Source organism: Xenopus tropicalis, chromosome 1, assembly GCF_000004195.4.
Source record: "Xenopus tropicalis strain Nigerian chromosome 1, UCB_Xtro_10.0, whole genome shotgun sequence".
Taxonomy (NCBI): Eukaryota; Metazoa; Chordata; class Amphibia; order Anura; family Pipidae; genus Xenopus; species Xenopus tropicalis.
The window spans coordinates 9,240,206-9,254,892 of record NC_030677.2 but is presented as its reverse complement, the minus strand read 5'-3'; positions in this window follow the sequence as shown (position 1 = coordinate 9,254,892).

The following is a 14,687-nucleotide window of genomic DNA, read 5'->3' as shown; positions in this document are numbered from 1 at the left end:
CATCAAAATACCCAGAAGACAATTTACTTGAAGATATCTGGTTGTGGCAATTTTCCTGTTTGTCAAAAGATGAAGTTAAAAATGAATACCTTGAATCTGTCTCTTATTCTCTTCATAATTGCTCTGGAGAGGAAAAACTTACAGATCTTCCCAGTTATCTAGATCTTTATCACTCTCCCAGCCTGATGTATGCAGTGGAAATGATGTCTCTGGCACTGACCCATATGCACAACTCCCTTCCCAAGCAATCTTTCCAGAATAACAAAATGTATAAATTCCAGGTAAACTGCTCTGTTTTTATATGTAGATGTTATGGGTATGGGACCTGTTATCCAGAATGGTCGGGACCTGGGGATATTTCCATAATTTTGATCACCGTGTCTTAAGGCTACTAAAAAAAATGATTTATACTTTAAAGGGGACCTGTCACCCAGACATAAAAAGCTGTGTAATAAAAGTCCTTTCAAAATTAAACATAAACCCAAATTCATTTTTTTATTAAATCATCCAAACCTGATATAAATGTATTTAAATATCTGTGGCATAGAGGCGGGGCAGGCAATTTATGATTGACAGATTGGATTTTTAATTAAATTACTAAATATCACCCAGATGGCAAATGCATACAATTTTGGGGGGAAATAAAGCTTAGACTTAATAACAGGGTACACAATATGGTGCCTGCCTGCTGGCTGTGACTGTAAATTCCAAGACTGAAGGAAAGAAAATTCAATAATTTATATATTGTAAATAAAGTTTTTTTTATAGTCTACTAACATGATACAAACGGATTTGGAATTATTTATTAGGGTGGCAGGTCCCCTTTTATAAAACCCAATAGGATTATTTTGCCTCCAATAAAGATTTATTATATCCTAGTTGGGATCAAATACAGGTACTGTTTTATTATTACAGAGAAAAGGGAATCATTTAACCATTAAATAAACCCAATAGGGCTGTTCTGCCCCAATAAGGGGTAATTATATCCTAGTTGGGATCAAGTACAGGTACTGTTTTATTATTACAGAGAAAAGGGAATCGTTTAACCATTAAATAAACCCAATAGGGCTGTTCTGCCCCCAATAAGGGGTAATTATATCTTAGTTGGGATCAAGTACATGGTACTGTTTTACTATTGCAGAGAAAAAGAATATAATTTTTAAAAATTAGTATTATTTGATTCTAATGGAGTCTATGAGAGTTTTCTGGATGACAGGTTTCCAGATAATGGGTCCTGTTCTAGTAAATGGTTATCCCTGCTAGGGATGTAGCGAACCTCAAAAAAAATGTTCGCGAACCTGTTTGCGAACTTTCGCCGAAAAGTGCGAACGTTCGCGAACTTTGCGAACCCCATAGACTTCAATGGGAAGGCGAACTTTAAAACCTAGAAAAGCCATTTCTGGCCAGAAAACTGATTTTAAAGTTGATTAAAGGGTGCCACGACCTGGACAGTGGCATGCCGGAGGGGGATCAAGGGTAAAAATGTCTCTCAAAAATACGTTGTTGACACAGAGTTGCGTTTTGTGCTGTAAAGGGCACAAATCACACTACATTCCTAAACTTGTGTAATAAACTGCTTTAAAACGTCCGGTGGCTACATGCCAATCAAGTCGTGTAAAGGTTACGGCCGGTTTATATGCAAAGACAAAACGCTGCGTTTACTGCAACGAAAAAAACCGCAAAAAGTTTTAATGATACCGTCAAGTAAGCGAATAATAGTTTTTACTAGTTGCTTGTCACCTCCAGGACGTTCGTCCTGCCGGTGGGAATATTTCTGTAGTGGTGTGTTTAGCAGTCACCGTGCTTGTGCGCACATGCACGGTCAGGCAGAGGTAATTCAATGTACAGTGACGTGAACCAAAAAACACTGATTCTGCAGTGTGGGCCCAGTTTTGTCCTACTTTATTGATTACCTGTGGTGACCATAAAAGATACGATTTTGCCGCTGTTGCAGAACCCTGAAAAATCAGGAATGTGTACATTCCTGAAAAATTATGTTTTTTTTTGTCGCAGCCACTGAAGCAAAGAGGAGAGGACAGAAAAAATATGTTAGATAAATGTTGAAAAAGTTTGTATTTTTGTTGTCGCAGCCACTGAAGCCCAGAGGACAGAAAAAATATGTTAGATAAATGGTATCACAACAATTCCCATGGCAGAACCTTTAAAAAAATGAAGATAGCGTGCCAAGCACAGAAGGCAGAAAAAATATGTTAGATAAATGGTATCACAACCATGCCCCAGACAGAACCTTTAAAAAAACGAATATTGCGTACCAAGCACAGAAGACAGAAAAAATATGTTAGATAAATGGTATCACAACCATGCCCCAGGCAAAACCTTTCAAAAAACTAAGATAGCGTAACAAGCACAGAAGACAGAAAAAATATGTTAGATAAATTATATCATAACCATGCCCCAGGCAAAACCTTTCAAAAAACTAAGATAGCGTAACAAGCACAGAAGACAGAAAAATTCATGATTTACCTGTCCAAAAAGTTTGGCTTGAAATGAAACCAGTAGGATTTGCACCCTAGTTTGTACGGTGGTGGAGGAGGACGCTAAAGGACAGCTGTGTGTGGTGTCAAGCGGTGTGCAGAGAAGGACAGCTGCATGGGCAGTCAGAACAAGTCTTCCGGCGTGCAGTAACCCTCCGAGATCCATGCCTCATTCATTTTAATAAAGGTCAGGAAATAAACATTTTTGTGACCTAGGCGAGTTCTCTTCTCAGTTACAATCCCTCCTGCTGCACTGAAGGTCCTTTCTGAGAGGACACTTGAGGCGGGGCAAGACAACAGGTTTATGGCAAATTGTGACAGCTCTGGCCACAGATCAAGCCTGCGCACCCAGTAGTCCAGGGGTTCATCGCTCCTCAGAGTGTCAATATCTGCAGTTAATGCCAGGTAGTCTGCTACCTGCCGGTCGAGATGTTCTCTGAGGGTGGATCCAGAAGGGTCCTGGTGCTGCCTTGGACTGAAAAAACTTTTCATGTCTGATGTTACAGAGTGGCCAAAGTGCATTGTCCTTGAAGGTGTGCTCATGGGAGGATTACCGGCACCTCTGCCACTGGAATGTGGAGTGACATCACCCTTAAAAGCATTGTACAACATGTTTTGCAGGCTGGTTTGGAAATGCAGCATCCTTTCGGACTTGTGGTACGTTGGTAACATTTCTGCCACTTTATGCTTGTAATGAGGGTCTAGTAGTGTTGCCACCCAGTACAGGTCCTTCTCCTTATGCCTCTTGATACGGGGGTCCTTCAACAGGCATGACAGCATGAAAGACCCCATTCTCACAAGGTTGGATGCAGAGGTATCCATCTCCCCTTCCTCGTTATCAAGGACTACGTCCTCATCCACCACCATCTCCTCCCCCCAGCCACGTACAAGACCAGGGCTCCCCAAAAGGTGACCACAAGCCCCCCGGGAAGCCTGCTCCTGTTGGTCTTCTGCCTCCACAAAGCCACCTTCCTCCTCTGACTCCACTTCTGACATCTCTCCCTGAGATGCCTGGGAATGTTCTGGTGATTCCGCCCAGAAATCATGCTCTTGGTCATGCTGGTCTACAGCGTCATCTGTCACTCATCGCACGGCACGCTCGAGAAAAAAAGCAAAGGGTATTAGGTCGCTGATGGTGCCTTCGGTGCGACTAACCATATTTGTGACCTCGTCAAAAGGGCGCATCAGCCTGCAGGCGTCGCGCATTAGCACCCAGTAACGGGGGAAAAAAATCCCCAGCTCTGCAGATCCAGTCCTACCACCCAGTTCAAATAGGTATTCATTGACGGCTCTTTGTTGTTGCAGCAGACGTTCAAACATCATTAGCGTGGAATTCCAGCGAGTCTGGCTTTCGCAAATTAAACGCCTGACTGGCAACTTGTGCCGCCGCTGAATGTCAGCAAGGCATGCCATGGCTGTGTAGGAAGGTCTGAAATGGCCAGACACCTTCCTGGACTGCCTGAGAATGTCCTGCAATCCTGGGTACTTCGAGACAAACCGTTGGACTATCAAATTTAAAACATGTGCCATGCAGGGCACATGTGTTAAATTGCACAGTCTCAGTGCTGCCAACAGATTGCTTCCGTTGTCACACACCACTTTTCCGATTTTCAGTTGGTGTGGGGTCAGTCACCGATCGGCCTGTGAGTGCAGAGATGACAGGAGTGCAGATCCGGTATGGTTTCTGCTTTCCAGGCACGTCATGCCCAAGACAGCATGACAACAGCGTACCTGGCACGTCGAATAGCCTATGTGGAGCTGGGGGTGCACAGGTGTGGAGGAGGACACAGCAGCAGAGGAGGAAGAAGCCAAGTTAGAAGACGAGTTAGAAGATGAGTTAGAGAGCAAAGGAGGAGTAGAGGTGGTGGCAGACCCGCATGCAACCCGTGGTGGTGACACCAACTCCACTGTTGTTGAACCACGCATTCCCTGCTTCCCAGCCATCACCAGGTTCACCCAGTGGGCAGTGTAGGTGACATACCTGCCCTGACCATGCTTGGAGGACCATGTGTCAGTAGTCATATGGACCTTTGCCCCAACACTAAATGACAGAGATGCGGTGACTTGGCTCTGCACATGCTGGTACAGGTGTGGTATTCCCTTCTGTGAAAAAAAATTGCGGCTGGGTACCTTCCACTGCGGTGTCCCAATTCCTACAAATTGGTATGGTAAAAGCTGGCGGGCTAAGAGTGCAGACAATCCAGCTGTCAGAAGCCGGGCAAGGGGATGACTCGAAAGCATTGGTTTCTTACGCTCTAACATGGCCCTCACAGAAACTTGGCTGGGGGCAGATGAGCAGGAACTGGTGGTCAAGGTGGAAGGCGGAGTGGAGGGTGGTTGAGACGGGTCAAGGACAGCAGAGGTAGAGCAGTAAGATGCTGGAGCAGAAGGAGGGTGGCTTAGAGTTTGGCTGCTGCCTTTGAGGTGTTGCTCCCATAGTGCTTGTGTTCATGTGCCTTCGCATAGCAGTTGTACCTAAGTGGGTGTTGGGCTTCCCAAGACTCAGTTTCTGACTGCACTCATTGCAAATTACAGCGCTTTTGTCAGAGGCACACACATTAAAAAAATGCCACACTGCTGAGCCTTTTGATGTGGGCTTTCTAGCAGTAACAGTAGAAGCTGGCGGGTGCGTTGGCTGGCTGACCACAGGTGCCAATTCATGTTGTTGCCCTACTGTTCCCTGGGAACTGTCCCTGCTTCTTCTAAGTCTTATTCTCCTCCTGCCTCTCTGACTCTCTGTCTCTCCATCTGAACTATCCTCCTCTTGCTCTCTTCTTGTGGGCACCCACAAAATTTCAATCTCCTCATCATCATTCTCCTCAGATGCATCATCACACCTTATGTCAATCTCTGTTGTGTTGCCTGCCTGAATTATGATATCTGGTGTAATGTCCTCATCTCCTTCTTCTTCTGGCAATAATGGTTGCGCATCACTCAGTTCAACAAACTCATGAGTAAATAACTCCTCTGACTCCAGTGAAGAAGGGGCGGCGGTGGTGGAGGAAGTGGTACGTGGGGTGCCCATAGCAGAGGAGGATGAGGATGTTGTGGCAAAGTTAAAAACGGTAGAGGATGGGGTGTGCTGTGTAAGCCAGTCAACTACCTCTTCAGCATTTTTGGAGTTCAGGGTAAGTGCCTTCGGAAAACTGGGCAATTTCCTAGGGCCACAGGATATCATAGCAGCATGGCCCCTAGTGCCTCTGCGTGGCGGCCTGCCTTTGCCTGGCATTTTTTTTATTTTTACAAAACAACAACAACTTGGGTGATGTTTCTGGACACGGAACTATTATTGTTATTTTTAGACAGAATGTGCAAAAGCTCACACAGCTAGGTTGCACTTGGTTGAAAAAGACAGTGGCAACAACAAGGCCTGCAATGGCAAAGTATACAGTAGTGGATGTAGTATTGCCGGTGGAAAAACGTCACTCGGGTGATGTTTCTGGACACGGAATTACTATTGTTATTTTTAGACAGAATGTGCAAAAGCTCACACAGCTAGGTGGCGCTAGGTGGCACTTGGTTGAAAAAGACAGTGGCAACAACAAGGCCTGCAATGGCAAAGTATACAGTAGTGGATGTAGTATTGCCGGTGGAAAAACGTCACTCGGGTGATGTTTCTGGACACGGAATTACTATTGTTATTTTTAGACAGAATGTGAAAAAGCTCACACAGCTAGGTGGTGCTAGGTGGCACTTGGTTGAAAAAGACAGTGGCAACAACAAGGCCTGCAATGGCAAAGTATACAGTAGTGGATGTAGTATTGCCGGTGGAAAAACGTCACTCGGGTGATGTTTCTGGACACGGAATTACTATTGTTATTTTTAGACAGAATGTGAAAAAGCTCACACAGCTAGGTGGTGCTAGGTGGCACTTGGTTGAAAAAGACAGTGGCAACAACAAGGCCTGCAATGGCAAAGTATACAGTAGTGGATGTAGTATTGCCGGTGGAAAAACGTCACTCGGGTGATGTTTCTGGACACGGAATTACTATTGTTATTTTTAGACAGAATGTCTAAATAAATATCTATATCTAATATCTAATAAGATAAATGAAAAAAAAATAATAATAAAACAAAAGTGATCTCTGGTTGGTGCTGGGGGTGAACTACTAGGAGCAGCACACCAGTCCCCAACACAGCTAGACTAATAGCACTGGGCTCTATAAATTACAGTAGCAAAGTAAAAAAAGACAAATAAAAAAAAATTATGTTTTAAATGGTGGTTATTGCTTAGTGCACTACTCGGAGCAGCACACCTGTCTCCAACACACACAGACGGAGCTGCAGTACACAATGAAAAGAACAGAAAATAAAAGCAGTCCTTACAAGGATTATTGGGTTACAGCAGATGATCAGCACAGGACAGCTGCCCACAGCAGCTACATACAGAGCAGTAGAAAGTAGATCACTAGTCAGACTCAGCAAAGCTACCTAAACTCTCCCTCAAATCCCTGCACAAATCTCTCCCTATGTGCTGCTAATACAGAGCAGTAGAAAGCAGATCACATTCACTAGTCAGACTCAGCAAAGCTACCTAAACTCTCCCTCAAATCCCTGCACAAATCTCTCCCTATGTGCTGCTAATACAGAGCAGTAGAAAGCAGATCACATTCACTAGTCAGACTCAGCAAAGCTACCTAAACTCTCCCTCAAATCCCTGCACAAATCTCTCCCTATGTGCTGCTAATACAGAGCAGTAGAAAGCAGATCACATTCACTAGTCAGACCCAGCAAAGCTACCTAAACTCTCCCTCAAATCCCTGCACAGCTTCTCTCCCTACACTATCTCTTCAAACACACACAGGCAGAATGTAAAATGGCTGCTGGGCTTCGGTTTATATATGGAAGGGAGTGGTCCAGGGTTGGGGGGGTGGTCCAGGAGGGAGAGCTGCCTGATTGGCTGCCATGTATCTGCTGACTCTGGGGTGAGAGGTCAAAATTTGGCGCCAGCCAAGGCGAACCCAAATTGCGAACTTCCGCGTTCGCGAACACCCGATGTTCACGCGAATTAGTTCGCCGGCGAACAGTTCGCTACATCTCTAATCCCTGCATCATTCGACAGCTTTTACTTGCATAGTTTTATCTGGCAACTTTTCACTGTTATTTTATTAAATAAAACCTCAGTATTCTGGGTTTCAGACAATACTCAGGCGACTATTTGAGTTCGCATTTTTCCCCTAAAATTGAGATATTTTCTTAGTGCAAACAGCATAAAAACAATATTTAAAAAGAGTAACGCTGCCTACAGAATGCAATAAAATGAACATTTATATAAGCCATGTTGGCAAATGAATGAGTTATATGGAAATGTAATCCAAGTAGACTATAATGCACAATAAATAGACATAAGAGTATAAAAAATGTGTAAAAGATCACGTTAAACTAAGAAACTTAAATCTTGACATTTAGATATGCTGTTTACCCAGCAAATGGAATACTACTCACAGTCTCTCTTCTCACGTGTCCAGATTCCCCATCCCTTTCTGTCTGTACTGCTCCCTTGTTGGTGCATGAACCATTGTGGTTTCTTTTATGATAGAAAACTACATAGGCCTCATAATACAATGCCCACATCAGTGATAAGGTGTTTGGCAATAATATTGTATGTTGCACTTTATAGTTACATCACCATCTGAAAAGCATCTCATACACAAGGAATGGAAGCCCTGCATTATCTTTTAATGAAAAAGGAGAGCTTGTTAATCAATATGAGATTTTGACTGAACAGTTTGATCCTAGTGGCAATTGGTCTTGGAACATTGTTGGAAGTTATGTACCCTGGGCTCTTCCAGACCAAAGATTAACATTATCACCAGAAAAAATAATATGGGAAACCCCAAGGAATAAGGTCAGAAACCACTTCTTCCATCTGCCCCCCAATCTGAATTCAGAAACATCAAAAAAATGTTCTGTTTTTCAAAGTCTTTCCTTCTCAATAAATAAACTTTCAACTCTTTTTTAAAATCATATATGAAATAATTTGTCACTGAACATATAACATAAAACATTATCATCATCATTAATTTATTTAGCACCACCAAGTTACACAGCACTTTATATTCATTTATTTAAAAAAACTGTAATTTAATTAAAAAAAAGGCTTATGAAATAAAAATTGGATAGAGGGCCTACATACACATAAGGTTGTTAAAAATAATAACTGAATTTTTAGTAGGACAGATCAGGGAGAGATGTAAAGAAGCTCTGAAAACTGGGGGGTACCCAGACTGGGCTTTTATCAAAATTAAATCCAAGTCACACAAGAAGACCTGCCCAACACACAGAGGGGAGGAACATAGCAGGCAAAGCAACATTGTCATCCCATATGTTGCTGGAACAACAGAAAACATGGGACATTTTTCAACAAACATTGCATTCCTGTGTTTTTCAAACCCAGCAACACTCTGAGACAGAAGTTAAGGTTTTGATTAGAAATAAAGCAGGCAGCAGGAAATAATCCCACAGCATAACTTTACCTCATCATTAGAAACCACAAGAAATAACTATATTTAAACAAATTACTTTAATTCCCAATAAGTCAAGACTCTATATCACCTTCTCTGGTGCACATATTAACACCTTCAATCTCCTCCTTATCTGGCCAAGAAGCAAGGAAATCCTGTATTTCCTCATCCGACTTGTGCTTCCAGAACTAATGCAGTCTCTGCCCATTGGTATCACAGGACTTGCAATCCTCTGCTGAGTGACCATAAGCATGGCACTTTTGACAAAAAGCTGGAATTCCATTAAAATGACTATCAAGGCTGACATTCCCCAAACATCTCACCGGAGGATACATTCTTTTTTTTTTTAATTAGCTTTGAACTTGGATTTCCAGGTCCCAAGTTTGTTGAGAATCTTTCTTGCAAATACCAATTTTTACAAAAATTACCAAGGGCAAGCTCAATCTCCCTTAGAGGTACTAAGGGAAAAAAGGACCACTAATACTGTCTCTTCCAGAAAATGCAAAAAAAGTCTTTAGCCAGCCAAACAAACATCCTCCTTGTTGTCAGAATCTGCAAGAAACTGAAGAAAAACACCCTCACCAATGATGGTAACATTAACCACCCCACACATAGGGTAGTCCTGGATTGCCAATATTTCCTCCTTCCTCACTCAGCTGAATTCACCCATGATGATGTTTACCAGGCACCAAGTGACTCAGGCACTCACTTGGTCTGAGCCAAAAGTTAAGGTTTCAACTCAGTAATGAACAATGCAGGATAAATCCACAATCACAACACAACATCATTAGAAACCAAACTTTTATTATTCAATAAAAGGAAATTTTAATACATATCAAACAAAACACAATTTACTTAAACTTCTTAATAAACTCCAGAATTTTCTTTCTCACCTCTTTTTAAGAAAATCTAGCAAAGTCCACTCTCTTCCAAAAATCTTTCTTATCCCCTTCGAGCCAAGTCTCAAAAAAACAGTTCAACTCCTCGTTAGACCTCTGCTTCCAGAAATCAAACAAGACTTCACCTCTCGTAAGAGACCTAGACTCACCAGCTGAAATTCCCCTCTGTTGGACGATCAACAGCAATTTTCTCAATCTTTTTTTTTGCTCATCAGAAAAGGCTCATCAAAAACAACTGCAACTTCATCATCTAGAGCCACAGCAGGAACTTGGACAACATCTTCTTCAGAAGCATCACCCACCTTCTCTCTCTGAGGACAAATTACATAAAGATGACCGACCTCCAAGCAGAAGTTACAACACTTAGGCTGAGAACAATCCTTAGCAAGATGAGAAGGATCACCACTGATCTGATCTGATTTGCCGACATCAGCACCATGACCATAGGTCCAACATTTCCTGCAAAACACCGGCATTCCTTTTAATTAGACATCCAGGTTTACATTCCTAAGTTGAAACCTAGCAGGAGAAAGCCAACATTTCTCAAGTCAGTTCAAAACACGCCCAGCAAAAGAGACTTGTAATATCTCCACAAAACTGCCTCAATTTCACCAAGATGCACAAAAGGCACATAAAACTTTATTAGTAAAGTCACATCCTCAATAAAATAGGGAATAATCTTGAACCCCACTAACCGCACATCATGAAGACTCTGCTGCCAAATCTTCAGGAAACTTGAGAAGATCCCTTCACAGTCAAAGGTCAAAGAATTTCAGCTCTCCAAGAATCACATGAACAACATGAGACAGTTGCTTCTCCACACTCAGATCTTCTCATACAGTAATAATCCAGATGGAATTTTTCACCCGAGTAAAACTCAGGACTGAGCTCTCGTCTGCATCCATATCAGTAGTAGCATTCCCAGCAAAGACTTCACTGGAGTGAGGTGTCCGCCTCCCATTTCCTGCAGAATGGCCTCCCCCCCAATAGCAGCAATGAGCTTTAGGTAGTTCTTTCACAACTACCAATGTCCAAAGGCCGAGTTGTGTCTGAATGCACCTAGTGAATGAGACACTTGATCTTAGCCAAAAGGTCGAAAGAGAAGTTGGTGCACCTAAAGAGCCTACACCAAAGCACATGAAAAGTAATGTGGTCTATGCTATCCAGTGTAGTGAAGAGTGCTCAGACTTATACATTGGGGAGACCACACAACCTCTGTAAGAGAATGGCCTGATATAGAAGGACCAACTACTCAGGACAAGACCCAGCAGTCTATTTACATCTCAAAGAAAAGGGACACTCTTTTAAGGACAGTAACATTCTTATTTTGGACGGAGAAGACAGATGGTTTGTAAGAGGTGTGAATTTTTTATTGCCGTGCCGCAATAAAGTCTGTCATTCTATCTGAGAATGAATGTGTGTAGGTAAAAGTGAAGATGGGCACACAACTGCAACGTAAATGCATAAAAATGAGCATCATGAACCTTGAAATGTATTACTACATATAAATGCTAAGGATTTATCCTCATATGATGTACCAGTGGTATAAGTAAATGAATGCAGGGCGAGGTACAAAATTTGCACCTAGGGTCCCCCACCGGCCTGCCCCTACTACTCAGAACAGCAGCTGCATGCACACACCTACCTACAAACTCCCATCACCACATTTTCCTGTAGTTGCACCCCCTACCCCCCCCCCCAGTAGTTACACGAGTGCAAATTATTGGTGGAACCCTCTCTATAAAATGCATAAATCTTTTAATTCCTCTCCAATCTATTTCCTCAATACAGTTCTTAAATGTTTCCAAGTTGTTTCTTTTCATCCCAAGGTCCCAAGAGCTCAGTGCTCTAGCAGCTGTCCCCCCGGCTTTTGGAAGGCAATGAAGGCTGGAATATTGACTTGCTGCTATGAATGTGTCCAGTGCCCTGAGGGAGAGATCTCCAATAGAACTGGTAAACAATATATATGTACAATACAACCAATGGTTTATCAAACATGTAACAGCACTGGAACAGCATGGAACCAAGATTAGTAACCACTATGATTGTACTAAATATTGTGTACTTTTGTCCCTAGGCTTCTTACTATCTGTCAGCTGTTCCTCAAAAACATATAAGGACCGATGGAACATCTTGCTTAAAATTACAATTGAGTAATATAATTTATATTATTTTATTTTTAGTAAATGTGTGCTGCCTTTCTGAGACTTGTATCTATTAACTGCCAATTTATTCCTTTAATGTCCATATCCATTCACTTTTTCATCTACATCAAAGATATTTTTTCTTTAACCGCGCTAACATAATTTTATGGGGGGGATTCACAAAAGTGTTGGATGATGTTGTTTTAGCGAAAGTGTTGTGCGCTTTTGGAAATGTCGGTAATCCGTCAAATTCAGGAAATAGGCGGTTCCCGTCTCTGAATCAGTTGGAAGACTGACATAATTTCACAATAGGCACTACTTTTGCCGACAAAAATGATTCTGGCGGTAAATTGACGTTTTCCCAACGACAACTTTTTTTTTTTTTTTGCTGTTAAAACATTTAATTGAAGTTTTGCAATAAACATGTAAGATGAATAATGACAAATTATTTAATGCCCATTTTCTCCCCTGCAGTATATTGCACTGAAGGCCAAAATGAAAGCTCAGTTAGGGTGGAATGTGGGATGAATGGCTAATACAGTAGTGTTTCTAATATGTAATAAACCTTTATAAGGATGCCTCCCGGCTTAATGAAACACAAAGTAGGGTTTAAATTGATCATCTGTAAGCAATCATTATTTTAGCATACCCCTGAAAATTCAGGTCTCAAAAGATGTAAAAAATAAATAAATAAATAAAGCGATAATTACAACCACCGTTTCAGCAAAAATGTTTTGGTTTTAAACCAGAAAATTGGCTCCTTTGCTGCAGGGAGTACAATAGCATTCTCTGCACTTGCAATGTGGCCCCCCCGATACCTCTCTAGTGCTGTAGGGGGACAGCCTTAGGCAGCATTAGGGCTAGATACACCCCTGCTCCCAGGCACCACAAAACAGAGACCTGCACAGCCCCCCATTCCTATTACTATTACTGACCCAACCATATCCATTTAAATGTACCATTTTTTAAATTACTAACAAATCCTCTACCCCGGTTCCGCTTAGTGTGGGGGTGCCTCAGGGCTCTGTGCTTGGTCCCCTGCTGTTCTCCCTGTACACTCTCTCTCTAGGAGACCTTATTTCTTCTTTTGGTCTTAAATACCACCTATATGCAGATGACATCCAGATATATTTAGACACCCCTGCACTAACTGCTGATGTCCAAACCCAGATTGGTAACTGCCTCCTGGCTATCTCCTCCTGGATGAACTGACGCCAGCTCAAACTTAACCTAGCTAAAACAGAGCTCATGGTCTTCCCGCCCAAACCTGGCCCTCCTCCTCCTTTCACCATTACTATTGATGGCATGACCATCAACCCTGTAAATTCTGCACGCTGCCTTGGGGTTATCTTTGACCAGTCTCTCTCCTTCTCTAACCATATTAATAACACTGCCAAAACCTGCCGCTTTTTCCTCCGCAATATTGCCAAGATACGCCCCTTTCTTTCACAAGCAACAGCTAAAACACTAATCTATGCCCTTATCCTTTCCCGCTTAGATAACTGCAATCTCCTACTAACCGGCCTCCCAGACTCCCACCTCTCTCCCCTGCAATCAATCTTAAACTCTGCTGCCAGGATCCTCCTGCTCTCTCCTAAGAGGGATCCTGCTCAGCCTCAATTAAGCTCACTAGCATGGCTGCCTGTCAAGCAAAGGATAGCTTACAAAATCCTTCTGCTGACATTCAAAGCCCTTCACTCCTTTGCTCCTCACTACATTTCTTCACTGGTCTCCCTACATGTTCCTGGTCGTCTCCTCCGCTCCTCTCAGAGCCTCCGTCTCTTTACACCATCCACACCCACTGCGCTCTCTCATCTTAAACCTTTCTATCTCGCTGCTCCTTACCTCTGGAACTCTATCCCTGAATCCCTCCGTAGGGAAAACTCACCCACTCTCTTTAAGAAAAAACTCAGCTCACTAAAACATTATTTTGCCCAGTCCTGCGCTTAAGGGCAAATGCCCATACCTGATGCACTCTTACCTTCCAGTTTGTGCCTGTATGTTACCCAACCACTCAGATTGTAAGCTCTACGGGGCAGGGACCTCCTTCCTACTGTGTCTCATACCACATGGCACTTATATATATATATATATACATATATGTATTTATTGTATTTATTTATTATGTCACTTGTCCTCCCTGTGTGTAATTTTGTATTCTGTAAGACTGTACAGCGCTGCGTACCCTTGTGGCGCTTTATAAATAAAGTTATACATACATATTGTACTCTTAAATCTTTTCTTTTTTTGTTACCTTTACAGACAGTGAAAGCTGCATCCCATGCCCCAAAATGGAATGGTCCAACAAGAAAAGGACCCAATGTATTGCAAAAATGGAAGATTTTCTTGTATACGCCAATGTGATTTCTGTATTTTTTTCAGCTTCCTCTGTTCTATTTTTTCTTACAACTCTACTGATACTGGGAGTTTTTATTGCACACAGGGACACCCCCATAGTGAGAGCCAACAACCGGAGCCTGAGCTTCCTCCTCCTTGTCTCCATCAAGCTGAGCTTCCTCAGTGTGTTTCTGTTCCTCGGTCGCCCTGTGGATATAACCTGCATGCTGCGCATCATCACTTTTGGAATCACCTTCTCCATAGCTGTCTCTTCTCTCCTGGCCAAGACTATCATGGTTTGTGTTGCTTTCAAAGCCACCAAGCCAGGGAGCTCATGGAGAAAATGGC